The 17418-nt window shown below is 43.6% G+C and overlaps 1 protein-coding gene across 1 annotated transcript in view; it reads left to right on the top strand.

The window, feature by feature from the left end:
• LOC115095960 (VPS10 domain-containing receptor SorCS1-like) overlaps nt 1-17418 on the top strand; it is a 1120107-nt gene that overhangs the window by 989962 nt on the left and 112727 nt on the right.

The raw sequence follows: 17418 nt of genomic DNA, 5'->3' as shown, positions 1-17418 counted from the left end.
TATTTCAATGGGAGTAAGGATAAATAAACTAGTTCAACTGATTTCTGATGTCGAGAAACTTAAGGACTCTTGAGTGGAATCCCCTTTATCTACTGATGCATCATCTGTGGGTTGTTTGTTTTTTTCTTCAATTGATAAGTTGTCTGCTATTGATACTGTTGTATCCTTTCAACCATGAATATTGTGCACTCATGCTAAACATGTTTCCTTGGTTTTCCAAAGGGTGCGTGAAGAAAAGAGAAAATTAAGGTGACCTGAAAGACACTGGAGAAAATTAAAAATCAGTGCATCTAAAGATTAATATTTTGATGAGTATTTATAAAAACAATTTGAAGCACTAAAGGCTTATAATGTTACACAGTTCCAGAGATCTTTAAATCAGCCACTAGAATTGTTTGCTTTAAAGAATTGTTAACTTGCCCTATGCAAAGATTCATAGAGACAGAAGCATTGTATTGTGATGAATGTGCTGATTTTTGTAAGAAAAGGATCTATAGGATGTCTTGGGACCTGGTACTCTAGACCCAGTTGCTGAGTTAACCGGGAAGAAGGTGTAGTGTATGCTATGGGACAAGTTTCCTATGAACAATTGTTATCCTTTCTTAAAAATTCCTGTTCTTCCCTCGATCTTAGCCATGAGATCTCTGGCCCACAGCCTTCTGACCACCTTAATAAATTGTTCATTTTCTGAAAGTTTTATTTCCCAACAATTGAAAATGGCACAATTTGGTCCATATTGAAGAAAGGGAAAACTGTGTTTGGATCCATGTTCCTAATAGCCAACCTATCTCCAGTTCCCATATTTAGCAAACTAGTTGAGAAAGCCATGTTGATTCAGCTTCATGATTTTCTGGCTAAACATCAGATTTTGAGCCCATTAGGCAGGCATTCATAAAACTCATAGCACCAAAATTGGTATGAGTCCATGATTCTCTTCCCTGTTATTTCGACAAAGGACATTCATTTGTTATGATTCTTTTTAGACATTTTAGCCACTTTGACATGGTTAATCACACCCTTTTAAACAGACTTGCTGGCACTGGGATTGGTGGATCTGGTTTGAATTGGTTTGGGGATTTTTTGACCAAGCTAGTCATTACTGGTTGTCATTCTTCTTTTTGTCGGTTAATAACTGCCGGAGTTCCCCAAGGGTCAGCCCTGTATTCCATGTTATTTAACATCTATTTGCAACCTTTCTCTCAAGGGTAATATTTCTTCTATTTAGAATGACAAATTTGAACTTATCCATCTAAATAGCACTTTTTTAAAGACTTATCTGGGTATCTTATATACCAGGATAAGTCTGGAAAATTCTTTCAGTGGCAATCAATGTCAGGTGGCATGCAGGCCATGAGTAGGTACTGGTGGCATTGGGGTGAGTGTGCTGGCTTGCGGGGATGTCCTGAGAGCCACCAACCATAACACTGAGTAGCCTTTTTCAGACTTATCTGAGTATCAGTCTGATACAGTACAGTGCACTCCAATGGAGAGCACTCTTAACTGGCATTTGAACGCGTGTTTTCGATGGATTAGCTTTACCCCTTATTCAGTAAGGGGTAATAGCGCGTCAAAAACGTGCGTCCAACTCCCCTGAAACTAATAGCGGCAGCAACATGCAAATGCATGTTGATGGCCCTATTAGTCATTCTCGCGCGATACAGTAAGTAAAATGTGAAGCCAAGCCGCACATTTTACTTTAAGAAGTTAGCACCTACCCAAAGGTAGGCATTAATTTCTGCCGGCGCCAGGGAAGTGCACAGAAAAGCAGTAAAAACTGCTTTTCTGTGCACCGTCCGACTTAATATCATGGCGATATTAAGTCGGAGGCCCCAAAAGTTAAAAAAGTAAAAAATAATTTAAAAAAAAATTGTAAAATGGGCCCGCGGCTCAATTTTGCCGGCGTCCGGTTTCCGAACCCATGGCTGTCAGCTGGCTCAAGAACCAATGCCGGCAAAATTGAGCGTTGGCTTTCAAACCCGCTGACAGCCGCCGCTCCTGTCCAAAAAGAGGCGCTAGGGACACGCTAGTGTCCCTAGCGCCTCTTTTTACTGTGGACCCTAATTTAAATAAATTAATTTACTGTATCGCGCACACAGGAGAGTGTCCTGTGCGCATGCCAGGAGAGCGGGCGCTTGCCCGCTTTCCCTTGATTTTTACTGTAGCCAGATAAGTCTTTAAAAAAGTGCTATTTAGAAGGATAAGTTCAAATTTGTCCTTCTAAGTAGCAACAATATTACCCTCAAGAGAAACATGGAGTATTCTGCACAGAGTGGCAGATGCTACCATAAGAAGCTTGCTGGGCAGACTGAATGGTCCATCTGGTCCTTTTCTACCATCATTACTATGTATGTTACTATGCACTTAGCTGGATAAATCAGAATTTAGCTGGATAAGTATGCACAAATGATTATTCAAATGGGATCAATAAAAGATGATTTCTCTCAAACCCAAAACCATATCCTATCACATTTGTAGAGGACAACTCTGTCACACCATTATTGAAAATAAAGATCTTTATTGGATGGATATGGCAACAGCATAGGTCAATGCATACAACAATTCAATTACTAAACAATTACTAACAATGATTGAATTACAAAAACCTCAATATATTCTCTATCCCTAGGGGTTAAAACAAGAAATAGCCGAAAGCCCTTTAAAAATCTGTTTATTGAATGCCTGACTCTAGGCCTGAGTTTCCCCATCAGGGGGCTGCTTCAGGGGCTCTCAAGAACATGATTATTGAACCTTCATGTTCATATAATCAGAGCGATTACACAAGTAGTGTGCATTCAGACAGCAACAAAAGTTCTCGATTTCAATAGGAGCGGCTCCAAACTCCGACAGGAAGTGATGTGCATATAGCCGGTGTTCAATATCTACCGGACTGTAGGAATGTTTGTAAATACTCTCGATACGTTCAAAGTACACGAAGTGTATCCATGCTCCATAGGATCATGCTATTGTTATGTAGCACTGTTGTGGACACAGAGCCATCATTCCATGCTCCAATTCACAAGTGCTTCATAGTATAGTGTTACAGCAATTAGTGCCGTTGGGAGACACAGGGCTGTTGATTTTGATTACCGATGAAGTTCTCTGTGGTGCAATGAAGTCCTGTTCCATAAAAGGGCAGGTGTCATTCATTAAGCATTCCAATGCAATTTTGGGTGGTGCACAGGCCATTCCCAGCTAAAAAGTTACCCATTGATGCAATGTAGGAGCAGGGATACCACACTATATGTTATTCCCTACTCAGCCAGCTTTCAAGAATTGCACATGCCGTGCACTCTAGGTCATAGTCAACTCCACCACAAGCCCATGGTAGTGACATCTCACTTGCTGTGGGCACCTCACCAACTTAGCTATGGCCATATCTTACAAAGACTGATGCTGCCTAGAGCTTTAACAGCTCTTGATGATCTTGTTCAATGACTTGGTAAGCCATGATAATGCTTAAAATATACCTTATATTGCTTTGGAGATAGCACAACCCCTCCAAAACCTTTGGAGGGTATTGTATATTGGCAACAACCTATGTGATTGCCTCCATTCTGGAATGTGCTGAAAACTGCCATGTGCCTGTTGAGGCCCCATTCTGAAACTTGTGTGGGATATGCTGTATGCAGTAATAATCAAAGTGGAATATTCTATCCCTGAATCATCCTAACTGCCATAGGTCCACTAAACTCACTTCTGAAACATAGATGAATGGCACATAGTATCAAGGAGCTGAAGCAAGCATGTACTGAAGAACTTGCTCAGTTTTTCCAAAATAAAATCACCAATCTCCTAACACAACTGCCTCCCGACACCGCCGCCCTCCAGACATATCAACAACCTGCCTACAAAAACGTCAGCTTAAACACCTTTGAACCCGTCTCTTCCATTGAGATACAAGCCATCCTGAAAAGAATGAAACCCTCGTCTCATCCTGCAGACCACATCCCCTCCAAACTACTTCTATCTATTCCAGACACAATAGCCACATCATTGACAAATATCATCAATTGCTCCCTAGCCCAAGGAACCTTCCCAGATGATCTCAAAATGGCCTCAATCTCACCGCTCCTAAATAAACCTAACCTTGACCCGAAGGACCCCAACAACTTCCGCCCCATCGCTAACCTCCCATTCATTGCCAAGATCATGGAAAAACTAGTGAACTCTCAACTTTCAGATTTCATCGAAGACAACAATCTTCTCTTCACCCCACAACACGGCTTCCGAAAAAATCGAGGCACAGAATCCCTCCTCACCTCGTTGACAGACCTTATCTTATTGGGCCTCGACAAAGGAAACTCTTTCCTATTGATCTTATTAGACCTATCCACAGCTTTTGACACGGTCAACCACGCCATCCTCCTAAACCAGCTGTCGTCCATAGGAATCAGCGGCACTGTCCTATCCTGGTTCAAAACCTTCCTCAACAACAGAGGCTACAAAGTTAGACTCCAAAACAAGGAATCTTCAAGATTTGACGCCGTCATAGGAGTCCCGCAAGGTTCTTCATTATCTCCGACTCTTTTCAATATTTACCTTCTTCCTCTCTGCCAACTTCTCACCGACCTCAATCTAAAGTATTTCCTATACGCAGATGATATTCAAATCATCATCCCCATCAAAGACACATACTCTGAAACTCTTGACTTCTGGGAATCATGCCACCTGAAAATCAAACAACTACTCAACAGCCTTCACCTCATCTTAAACTCCTCCAAGACAGAAATCCTACTCATCTCTCCTGAGAACAATAGCTCTAACTCTTCTCTTCTTACCAACCTACCTACCTCACAAGTTAGAGACTTAGGAGTGATAATAGACAACCGGCTAAACTTCAAAGCACATATCAACAAAACAACCAAAGACTGTTTCTATAAACTCCATGTCCTGAAAAGGATAAGACCTCTCTTCCATGCTCAAGACTTCAGAACGATCATCCAAGCAGTCATCTTCTCAAAATTAGACTATTGCAATTCCCTATTGCTAGGTCTGCCCTCATCCTATTCCAAACCATTACAGATGGTTCAAAATTCAGCAGCCCGACTACTAACAGGCGCAAAAAAGAGAGACCACATAACTCCCATCCTGAAAGAGCTACATTGGCTACCCGTATACTTCCGTATCATGTATAAAGCCATGTGTGTCATCTTCAAAACTATACATCAACGCATCTCCCTCGATCTTCAAATCCCCCTCCAAGCATACAATTCGACAAGACCTACCAGAGAAGTTTACAGAGGCGCCCTCCAAGTTCCTCCCACGAAAACGACCAGACACATTACCCTCAGAGATCGGGCCACCTCCACAGCTGGCCCTTCTCTATGGAATTCCATTCCTACAGATCTCAGACTAGAACCATGCCTCCTAACTTTTAGGAAAGGACTTAAGACTTGGTTATTCAAGCAAGCTTTCCCAGACACAATCTAATGACACAATCCAAGGACTCAATCCAAGGACTCCCCAAAACATTCAACCATTAACAATACCATTTGTGCATAGTAGTTAATTAATTTAATTTGTATTTTGTCTAACCAGTTATTCTTTCCTATCTCTTCCTTCTTCTCCAAGTTCTGTGACCCTTGTTAATTGTAACTGTTTCCTTCGATCACCACAGTTTTAGTTTGATGTATTTAATGCACCCCGTTTCATGTAAACCAGCAAGATATGTCCTCATGATTGCCGGTATTTAAAAACCTTAAATAAATAAATAAATAAATAAATAAATAAATAAATGTAGAAGTACCTAGTCTATGGAGACTGTGAAGCAAATGAATGAAAGCTGGTACTCGTAGCAGTGTAAGTTCTGAGAAGAGAATGTATGGCCCATGGTCCGAGACCAGCCACTGGCAACTGTGTAGGGCGCGCCCCGGTGCAGACCTCTACAGCTTCTGAGACAGGTTCCTTTCATTACTCCACATCTCGTCTAGAGGCTACTTCGAGTCCAGCGAGGTCCGTGACCAGTCCTGCGGGTGGGCTGTGTAGGGCGCACTGCATCGCAGTCTCTTTAAAGATGGCCGCCACCATCCAGTGCTCCTACCATGTGACAGGAGCCGGCCAATGGCACGGATACCCTGTCACATGGTAAGGGCAAAGGGCCATCGGCGCCATCTTTATGAGTGGCAGCCGACAGCCCGAGAACGGGAGATCGCTCCCGGGACCACCACTAGAGCACCAGGTAATTTTAAAATGTTTTGGGGGGCTCGGGAGGGTGGGGGAAGCTAAGGGGTCATTTTTAAAGGGTCAGGTGGGTTGTTTTTTTTATCGGGCCATCGGCGCCATTTTTGAGTGGCAGCCAAAATAGCGCCAATGGCCCGAGAGCGGGAGATTGGTCCCCGCGCCCCCACTGGACCACCAGGTAATCGTAAAATGTTTTGGGGGGGGGGTTCGGGAGGGTGGGGGAAAGTAAGGGGTTAATTTTAAAGGGTCGGGCCTCACTAAAAAAAAAAATAACGATGTGAATCGGAACCAATTCCGATTCACATCACCCACATCACCCACGATCAGATTTTTTCCCCCCTCTATCCGAACCCGATCGGGCACACGATTCACATCTCTAATATATATATCTGAAAGTGCATTATCCGGAGCCATATCTATACCAAGCGGCCAATGTAATAAGCAGTGCTAAAGCTGCTGCAGGTTTTTGCATGCACTTGCGTGGGTTTCTGCGCAGGTTTTTCTCTTGCTAGTCTCATAAGGGTATGTAATAATGTATTCACCATGGGAAAAACATGCGCATAAATCCGTTCAAAAAATCCTCAGAAGATTCTGTACAATTGCATCCTAATGGAATGTAAAGCAGGTGATTATCTAATTATGGGCAATGCAGGGAGCCATGCTAGCAGGGAGACTGGGTTAGTGCAGGCTTTTTAATGCAGGTTTTTAGCGCCTGGTTCAGGGCAGAAGTTAAGTGAAAGCATTGTTGTGGAGACCGGATTTTTGATTCTTTTGGGGGTCAGCCAAGTAGTAGATGGAACTGGTAGAGAGAAGGCAGCTTCTCGATGAGGCAGAATTCCTGATCTGCATTTCACACTCTTCCCAGCGGTTGGAGTCCAAACATGAAGGACTTTAACCCACTTTGCTTTACTCACCTTCACATCAACTTCTGGACCACTAATTTATTCAATTTTTTTAAAAAGAAAGGCTTTCGCACCTAGAATCAATCACGGATGTTCACACAGCGATGGGTTCCTATGTGGATTTCTGCACGGGTGTCTGCATAATATACTACATAGGACCATGAGCATACATTGCTGTGCACATTATGGTGCGTGTGCTTGATGTATATGGATTTTATGCACGTATCTATTTAGCATATGCGGCCATTATTACACCCCACACTGCTGCTGGCTTTTGCCATTCATGCCAAAAATATCCGCGGATTTCAGCATGCGTCTTTATTACATCAGTCCCTGAATTAGGTCTCACTAAGGGAATTATTAAAGTGGACTTGGCCTGTGCTGCTCCCAGTTGTACATGGTAAACAGTTCCAACACATAAAAATGCCGCAGAAATGTAAGTTGTGTTATGCCTTGCACTTATCTCTTAGCCAGCAAGAACAAGCTCTGCTCTGGCAAGATAGCCAAGATACCTGGCAACAACTACCAATCCTTTCACTTGAATCCTTCTGTTCATTATATCTAAAAGAACATCTTTCAAGAAATGGAAAAGGGATCTGAATGAAGAAAATAGGAAACAGCATAAGCACTGGCAGGTCAGATGCAAAGCATTGATAAGTAAGGCAAAGAGAGAATTTGAAAAGAAGCTTGCTATGAAAGCAAAAACTCATAATAAAAACTTTTTCAGGTACATTCGAGGCAAAAAGTCTACGAGGGAGTCAGTTGGACCATTAGATGATCAAAGGATAAAATGATGTCTTAGAGATGGCAAAGCCATAGCAGAGAGACTAAATGAATTATTTGCTTCAGAATTCAATGAGGAAGATGAAAAGATACCCATGCCAGAAATGATATTCAAAGGTGAAACACATCTCAGTGAATCTGAAAGATGTACTAGGGCAAATTGACAAAGTAAAGAGTAGCAAATCACCTGGACCAGAAGGTATAAATCCCAGAGTGCTGAAAGAAGTGAAAAATGAAATTGCAAACTGTTGTGTTTGAGGCATTGTGGACCCTTGGTCACAATGGAGATGACTCCGTCCATGGGGAGGAGCCCTGTGGGGAACCACAGCGATTGGCTGACACAGCAGACACAGAATGAATAGAGTCTTTATTGTACTGCTGTAATACATGGTAAAGCAGGAAGGTAAGGCACTGATCGACGAGGTGCTAATACGCTCAACAGGCTCAGTAGTGTAGTCTCACCCAGATGTTCACGATAGGCAGGAGCCCGCAGAGCGGGTAATGCCGCGGCTGGTGGGTGGAGTTGGAGCGCCTGTTCGTAGAGGTACTCACGGAAAGAAAGTGTCTTCCTGATGGTAGAATGGTGGGACTGAAGGTCCGTGGTGCAGGATATGAAAAGGATAGGCCCTCGAGGAGCGAGTACCCAAAGGTCCAATATCCTGGAAAGAATAAGAGACAAGACCCCCGAGGAGCAGTTGTCTAAGTTAGTGAGGCCTCGAAGGGTAGTAGGAAGTGAGAGACCCCTGAGGAGCAGGTGTCTAGAGTTTCTGCTGGAGCGAGGCCCTTAGCGATAGGAAGCGTCTAAGCAGGCAGCTTAGAGCAGGTAGAGTAGCAAAGCGAAGTCTTTGCTAACTCGTTTAGGTAGTGGAAGTGGAGGCTAGTTATACCCGGAGGTACTGATGTCATGCGGTGGGGCAGCCCCCTGAGGTTCCCGCCATGAGTGTCAGAGATGTGCTCGCTCATGCCCAGAAGGCCACAGGAGTGAGCATGGCGGATGGGGACAACCATGCTGGTCGTAGAACGCCGAGGCCCATGGCACTCGGCACAGGAGACAGCCATCTTGCCCAGAGAGAGAGACAGGGGAGAAAAAGAGGTAAGGCAGAGCGGTCGCAGCTGTCTGCGACCGATGGATGCAATATGAATATGCTGCTGGAAATTTGTAAACTATCAATAACATTTATTTATTTATTTATTTAAGGTTTTTATATACCGGCATTCGAGATCGCAGTCCCATCATGCTGGTTCACATAAAACACGGGTGCATCGTGAAACATAAACTAGAAACAGTGGTGCGGAAAATGCAGTTACATATAACAGGGTAATTAAAAACTTGGCGGGGAGGAAGAGAAAAGACAGATTAAAATTCAAACAAGTAAAAACGATAGTGGAGATAATTGATTATAGAGTGGGCGGAGATAAGGATGCGTGGATGAGATAAATCAATTGGAGTCCGGGAATGCTTGTAGGAATATCCATGTCTTTAGTCTTTTTTTGAAGGTTGCGATGCATGTTTCCAGTCTGAGGTTTGTAGGGATGGAGTTCCATATTGGTGGAATGGCTGTGGAGAAAGCCCGATTTCTTAGCGTGTTGTGTCTGGTAGATTTAGGCGGTGGTACCTGTAGCGATCCTTTGTATGCCTCTCTTGTCGGTCTTGACGAATTATGTAGTTGGAGAGGGATTTGTAGGTCGATGGGAGCCAGTAGGTGGATATTTTTGTATGTAGTAAGAATGGCCTTGTATATTATTCTAAAGTGTATGGGTAGCCAATGGAGGCTTTTTAGGATGGGGGTTATGTGATCCCTTCTCCTAGAATTTGTCAGTATTCGAGCAGCTGTATTTTGTACCATTTGGAGCGGTTTGGTGTATGAAGCGGGAAGGCCAAGTAGGATGGTGTTACAATAGTCTAATTTAGAAAATATGATAGCTTGCAGAATGGTTCTGAAATCATGGGCATGGAAAAGAGGTCTAATTCGTTTCAGTACTTGTAGTTGGTAGAAACAGTCTTTAGTGGTTTTGTTGATAGTGGCTTTGAAATTCAGGTGATTGTCAATTAAGACTCCTAGGTCTCTTACTTGTGTAATTGTTGTTGCTGTGCCTTGCTGTGTCGAGGTGATGGTGCTGTTCTCAGAGGTGATGAGCAGGAGTTCAGTTTTGCTGGAATTAAGTACTAGGTTAAGGTTGGTGAGGAGGAGTTGAATTTTTTGAAGGCAGGAGTTCCAGTAAGCTAGCGTTTTTGTAAGGGAATCCTTAATGGGGATCAGGACCTGGATATCATCAGCGTAAAGGAAATGTTTGAGGTTAAGGTCGGTGAGAAGTTGGCATAACGGTAAGAGGTAAATGTTAAATAAAGTAGGAGACAGGGAAGAGCCTTGTGGGACTCCTACTGATGAAGGATGTTGTGTGGATTCTTTGTTCTGTAACTTTACCTTGTATCCTCTGTTGCTGAGGAAGGACATGAACCAAGAGAGTGCTGAGCCTGAGATACCTATGGAGGCCAGCTGTTTAATGAGTAGGGAATGGTTGACGGTGTCGAAAGCTGAAGAAAGGTCCAGTAGGATCAGTAAGAAGGCTTGTCCTTTGTCAAGGCCTAGAATGAGGTAATCTGTTAAGGAGATGAGGAGGGATTCCGTGCTTAGTGTTTTGCGAAATCCGTATTGCGATGGGAATAAGAGGTTGTTTTCTTCAATGTAGTTGAGAGTCTGGTGTTCACCAATTTCTCCATGATCTTGGCTATGAAGGGGAGGTTGGCAATCGGTCGGTAGTTGTTTGGGTCGTTAGGATCTAGGTTTGGTTTCTTGAGTAGTGGTTTGAGTGAGGCTAATTTGAGGTCATATGGGTAAGATCCTTGTGTTATTGAACAATTTATGATGTCAGACAGTGATTTGGAGATGGCGTCAGGAATTGATAGAAGCAGTTTCGAGGGGATGTGATCCAATGGGTGAGAGGATGGTTTCATTTTCCGTAGGATACCTAGGATCTCAATGGAGGAGGTGAGTTCTAGTTCAGCTAAGCGGGTATAGTTGAAAGCGGTCTGAGGTGAGGTTGATGTAGAGACGGTGTTAGGGGGAAGCTGAGTTAGAAGTTTGCTGATTTTGTTGTTGAAAAATATTGCTAGTTCTTCCGCTTTAGATTTAGCTTGGGTAAGTGTGATTTCTGGAGGGCTTGTTTGTGTGAGGTTAGAGACGTAGCTGAAGAGGGCTTTAGCGTCGAAGACTAGGTGGTGGATCTTGGATGCGTAGTAGTTCCTCTTGGATCTTGGAACATCATCTATGGTACCTGAAGACTCTAGGAAGGGCTGTCGAAGCCTCACCCCTCAAGTTGTCCTGAAATTTGATCCTGATTACTGATGAAGTTCTCTGCAGTGCAAAGATCAGGTGTCACTCATTAAGCATGTCAACACAATTTTGGGTGGTGCACAGGTCAATCCCAGCCATCAAAGCTGAAGAATTGAAAGGCAATTCATCCCTCTGTCATCCACTGATGCAACGTAGGAGCAGGAATACCACACCGTGACACCAATTTTTAAAAAGGGATCAAGGAGTGGTCCAGGAAATTACAGACCAGTGAATCTGATGTCTGTGTCAGGCAAAATGGTAGAAATAAAGACTGATACTTCACGCATATCCAGCATAACTCTCTGCTTCAACGGCAGGGGGAATGAAGAAAAGTGGATCTGTGATGGTGCCCTGCAGTATCCAACCACGTCCACCAGTGACCACAGGGGCAACAGTGCCCCCATCGCCAATACTGCCCTTGGTACTCACAAGTGATGGATCGCATCTATGGCACCGACACCATGTCCAGGGCTCCAATGACATTTGATTGTATCACAGGTGCCTGGAAGACTCGAGGACATGCATTACCATTGATGGTGCCCTAGGTGCCTGCAGATACCAACAGCCGAGCGGCACCCATGGTGTACATGGTGCCCAAAAATATCCGAGGGTCGGTGGCACCAATGGAAACCAGTAAAGCGTCGATGGTCCAGAGGTAATGATGATGTCCATGGTGCCTGAAGGTGGAGGCCCTGTGGTACCAATGTACCACTGAGTGCCCCATGACATTGACATGCCTCATCAGTGCCCAAAGTAAATGATGATGGCCTGGTGTCCTTGACTGTTTCCCTTGGCTCAGTTATGCACCGGAGGGCATCAATGATGCTATCTTCAATAGTACCTTCGGTGCTTGGCAGCATTGGTGATGCTCAAAGCCCTGTGAGGCCTCTGATGCCTCACGATTCCAGCACATTTGATGAGGTACGGTGGCTCCAGGCACCCAAGAGTGTCAATGCGTATGGCACCCAACAGTCTTACATCATCAATGGCACACCTCAATGCCCCTTAGTGTCTTTTCCAGACAGTGCCAAGAGGGCTCATCAGTGCTCCAATGCTTGATACTTTCAAGGTCACCAGGCTATCGTGCACCCTGGATGCCTCGGCGCTGCAGGGTGCTTCTGGTTGATTGAGATCCCGGCACTCGACAGCACCATGGCCACCCCAGGCCTGAATACACTGTTGGATGAGGGCTTCTATGGTAGTTGAAGGCTCTTAGGAACCCTGAGCCCCGGTGGTTCACAGCCTCAAGTGTAACCAGGCAATCGATGGTGATCCTGGTGCCCCCTGACAGCAATGGTGGTCAACACCGTCAAGAGCAGCCATGAATGCCATCGCTGGAAAACACGCCCAATAGCCTCCATGGCACTCAATCGCCTCAAGAGCAGCCCTGTACCTCGATGTCCTTGAGGGTGGCCTCGCACCTTGATGGCATAGAAGGCATCTCCAATGGCATCGATGGTGACCATGACATTTGATGACAGTCCTGGTTCCCGACAAGGTCTGGACCATGACACTAGAGGTAGGTGCTGCTATTCTACTGCATCAATGTGCTCAATGACGCTAAGGTTAATGCTGTTTCTCTGGTGCATTGACAGCCCATGGCACTTGGTGGCACCTACAGTGCCTGCCAGTATCTGATGACACCTAAGGCATAGAAAGCCCAGTTAAGGCAATCAACAGCGTGCACACTGCTCAATGGCACCTACCTGTTGATGGCCCTTATGGTATTGAGGGCAGTCACATACCCCCTGACATTGATCCATCAGACCATCAATGCACTGACATGGGTGTAAACGGGCAACTGTTACTGGGCATAGCATCGAAGATGCAGCAGCAACGCTGCTTGCCCAGGCTCCTGCCTGTGGAGACAAGTTCCTTTGAATGTGGAAGTATGATATCTCCTCCTCCCTCACAGGAATTGTTTGGCCCTCCATCCCTTCATTGTCTGCATCTCCATTGATGTCAATTGATCCATGAAACAACATAGAACTCCTGCTTGAGTAGGCTAGTCCCCAGGCTTAGTGGCCTGGATGGAATCCTCACAGACTGCTTTCTGTCAGTCCTGACAGCACCAGACAAGGGCACCAAAAACAAACAGAGCAAGAAGAGAACACAGAAACTAAACTGCAGATGGAGTATTTATTTATCAAGAAATAGACTGTGCCAGGCTGCACAGTGACTAAGGCCCACCATGTGGCTGGCAGAAAGTTGAAGGGAAGAGATAAAATAAAATTAAAAACTACTGTAAGGAAAAGAAAAAGAAAAACAGCTGCAGCTCCAGAAAAAATCACAACAAAAACTGTGAGGAGAGAGCAAAGCTGAATATCATGACCACATGGCTCCCGCAACCACAAGGCTCTTTGGAAAAAGAGAGTAAGGGACTCTGTCTAGGGGGGGCAGAGTGTTAACTACAGCTAGCTCTAGATTCTTTGAGATCAAAGTTCCGGACCAGGGCTCCATCCAATGATGTCACCCATGCGTGAGGACTAACATCCTGCGTGTCCTCGGAGAACCTACAATAATGCACTATAACGGTTTTAACAATAATGGCCAATCGCACAATGAAGCATCAGCATTATCCTCCGAAGTGAGTTATTCTTTTTGATTTGCTACCAAATGTTTTCTTTTTCAAGAAGGCACTTGATGATGATAGTGATAAAAGATTTTTTTTTGCTGAAAGTATCTTACCATCCACATAATCCGTCATAATTGTCTCCACAATCAATGTCAATTGAGCTGTAAACAGAACAGATCATTGAAAACCTAAGCTCCTGTGTAAGCTCGTACACTCTACACTTTCCCTGAGCAGAAGTCCCCTACCTCTGGGAGCCCTCCTTCCCCTGGAAGGTGACACCCCCCCCCCCCCATCCTACCTCATTGGAGGTAGGACCTGAGAAAATCATAACAGGAGAGAGTTGTCCATCTTTCCACACTGGTGCTTAAGAAAATGATGCTGGCTGACCTCTCATTGTACTTTGCCACACACTGAAAGGTGCAAATTACATATGGGAAAATAATATCTAGGGACTGTTAATATGAAATCCCTGCATGCACCTTCCCTTCACTGTCTTAATCCCTTTCACTGGTGGCTAAAATTTGCAGGCACATTGAAATATCATGCATTCATCTCCCTGCGAAGAGAAGGGACATTTTTGCCTTCAAGGATTTTCCCCGCTTACCCCTTTGTTGCCCAGGAAATAGATCCATAAATAGATCCAGAAAACTCTTCAGCTACAGCTTTGCAAAGCTGAATCATAATTCCGGTTACTTCTTGTAATACTTTTATGTAGCTTTTAATCACGGCAGACAAAATTATAAAGCTGTTACATTTATGATAGACCGAATCTAGCCCTCTGTTAATAGTTCTTTCTAAGCCTTATATTTAATGAGTTTGTTAAATGACATCTCCCAAGGTCTCTACCAGCTCCTAAGCTGGCTATATCAGAACCTCCTTGCAGCAGCTCCCATTTACAGTGGAGAAGAAGCTGCTGCCACCAGTGCCTGAAGGGTAAGAGTGATGGCAAAGTCTATAGTCAGGGAAGTTGGCGTCACCTTTGAAGCACCTCCTCCAGGACCTGGCTGAGTTCCCACTCTTTGCTTGTGGCCCACAGTTAAGAAACTGTTCCACGGGAACTGAGTCCATCTTTGGGGTGGAGAAAGGCTGTCAAAGCCACTGTCTGAAGCATTGATGGTGCAACTGTTGGGGTGCTCAATGGATCTTTTTTCAAATACCGATGACTGGCATGGCACACAGTGGAGAAACCTTCCCTTACAACCTCAGAGACACACCCCTCTAAGGAAGAGGTCTCCCCAGCTCTCCTCATTTCCTAGCACAGAGAGGCACAGACCAGATCAAAATGCCTTGTACCAAGGAAGAAATAGAATATAGAACAGTAGTGGATGCCATGGTAGAACATAGTGTGACATCCTCTTATTTGTCCATCTTGGCTTCTTCCTTTTTTTTCAGCTTTCTAAGATAGATGTCAGAGACAACCTTTTTCTATAGTGCAACTAGACATATGAGCAATGTAGAGATACACATTTAAGACAGTCCCTGTTATGTGGATATGACAACCAAGTCAAGGTATACTGACCCAGGGTGAATAAGCTACTGGAAATGTATTTATTAAAATAAACCTGGTTAAAATTGAAAAGACTGTGAGCCAGAAGACCCAGGGTTTAACAATTAAAAGCAACCTGCGAAAAAGTTGAATTTTAGATGGGACTTGAATGGGACTAAGGAGGGGCCATCTCAAACCAATTCAGGAAGTCTGCTTCAGGCACACAACCAGTAGGAATCTGATTCCAGGGAAGATGTTAAGGGAGCATGATTTCGAAATGGTTACTAAAGAATCAGTAACGTATAACTTATTATACTAATTGTTTTGCTTTCGCTCTCTACTCTCCCATCCTCTAAACCCCTTGTTCTTTGTAACTTTATTTATTTATTCTCATAGTTAATTGGTTACCCCTTGTTTCAATGTAAACAGGTACAATAAGACACCAGTCTTGAGTATCGGTATATCAAAAAGTATTTAAATAAATAAAATAAAATAATACAGAACAGTTAAGATGCACCTTTCTGCAGAAAAAAACTCTAAAATGTGATTGCATTTCAAGAGAATGACAAGAGCAAGGTGCATTTGTCATGCAAAAGCAGGGCTATCCCTGGGAAGACTCTTTCAGCACTACAAACAATAATAACATGAGACTGCAACAAAGTGACCAAAAGTAGAAAAATACATTTCTCTGTTGCATTTGGCCTTTTTCTAAATGTACTACTTTATTCCAGCTGCTGATATGGTAAATCTTTACATCTTGATCCAAGGTAGATCATGTAAAACAAATCAGATCAATTTCTTTGATTGAGTGTCCAAGGAATGAGATCAGTGGCAGGTGCTGGCTGTGTTGTACTTGGATTTCAGTAAGGCTTTTAACACTTCTACACCCAGGCATCGTATAAATAAGCTGAGCAGCCTAGGGCTAGGTCTTAGAGCAGTAAACTGGGCTGGAAACTGACTGAGTGATCGACAACAGTGGGTGGTGAAAAACGGAGTTCAGACTAAGGAAAGAAAAGTTATTGGTGAAGTGCCAGAGGGCTCACTTTCCTTTTGTAAGGGATATTACAGAGAGGTTAATGGAAGAGGTTTGCCTTTTTTTGCAGATGCAAATAAGACCTGAAACAAAGTGGACAGTCCAGATGTGGTGGAAATAAGGAGTGGTCTATTAAAGCAGAAGGAGTGGGTTAAAAATGTAGCAACGGACAGGCAGGGTAATTTTCACAGGGACATCTGCAGGAAAACTAGGGTTATACCTGGAGAAATGACCCTTTATAAAATTGTGTGACCGATATGCACCTAAAAGTATATTCCTACAGGGAGACCAACTTTCAAACCTATCAGCGTTACAGCATTTGAGTGTGTAAGTGGACGTGTAATGCTAGTATTTTATAAACTGTGCAGCAGGGGTTGAATAGTTTATAAAATACTCCTATTTCTGCTCCAAAAGTACATACATGTGTTCCAGTACATCCATATAGTTCCAATGCAATAAAATACATGCTTTTTTTTTACCCTTTTTATAAAAGTGTGTATATTTTGCATGCAAAATAATTGTGATACAGTGTGAATAAGAACCCTGAATTAAACATGGAAGAAAGTATTTTATAAAGTATAGGCATATTCCATTTTGGAAAATACTTGCACTAGTACTTGAAATCACCAGTTCGCAGATATCTCCACCGGCTCGTCCAGTCCTTCTCCAGTTCACCTAGATCCCCTAGCACTTTACTCTGACTGCCCACCAGTTCATCCAGACCTCCCGCCCTAAAACTGCAGAAACAGACAAGTCCAATTTCACTTGCATGAATCAATTAGCGGGTATAAAAACATGTGAATAAGATCACTAATATAAAATAGCATACATGGTGCGTTCTTCTGAACTCCGCCACAGAGGAGGAGTTCATATAAAAAGTATAGTGCCCCTACAGTACCTGAATGTAATCCACTTTGAAATGCTGAAAAAAGTGCGAAAAGTGGAATATAAATCAAAATAAATAAATAAATGAAATAAATGCAGAAATCCAAGCTGGTGGCACATGGCGATGTGGAGAAAAAGGAAGGTACTGATAGGTGGAAAGGGGGCGGGGGAGGTAAGTGAATAATAGCCCTAAAAAGATTTAAGGCAATTGCATGCATACTTAACACCAACTTTTAAAG

This window comes from Rhinatrema bivittatum, chromosome 7, assembly GCF_901001135.1.
Source record: "Rhinatrema bivittatum chromosome 7, aRhiBiv1.1, whole genome shotgun sequence".
NCBI lineage: Eukaryota > Metazoa > Chordata > Amphibia > Gymnophiona > Rhinatrematidae > Rhinatrema > Rhinatrema bivittatum.
This window is presented reverse-complemented; position numbering and strand designations above follow the sequence as displayed.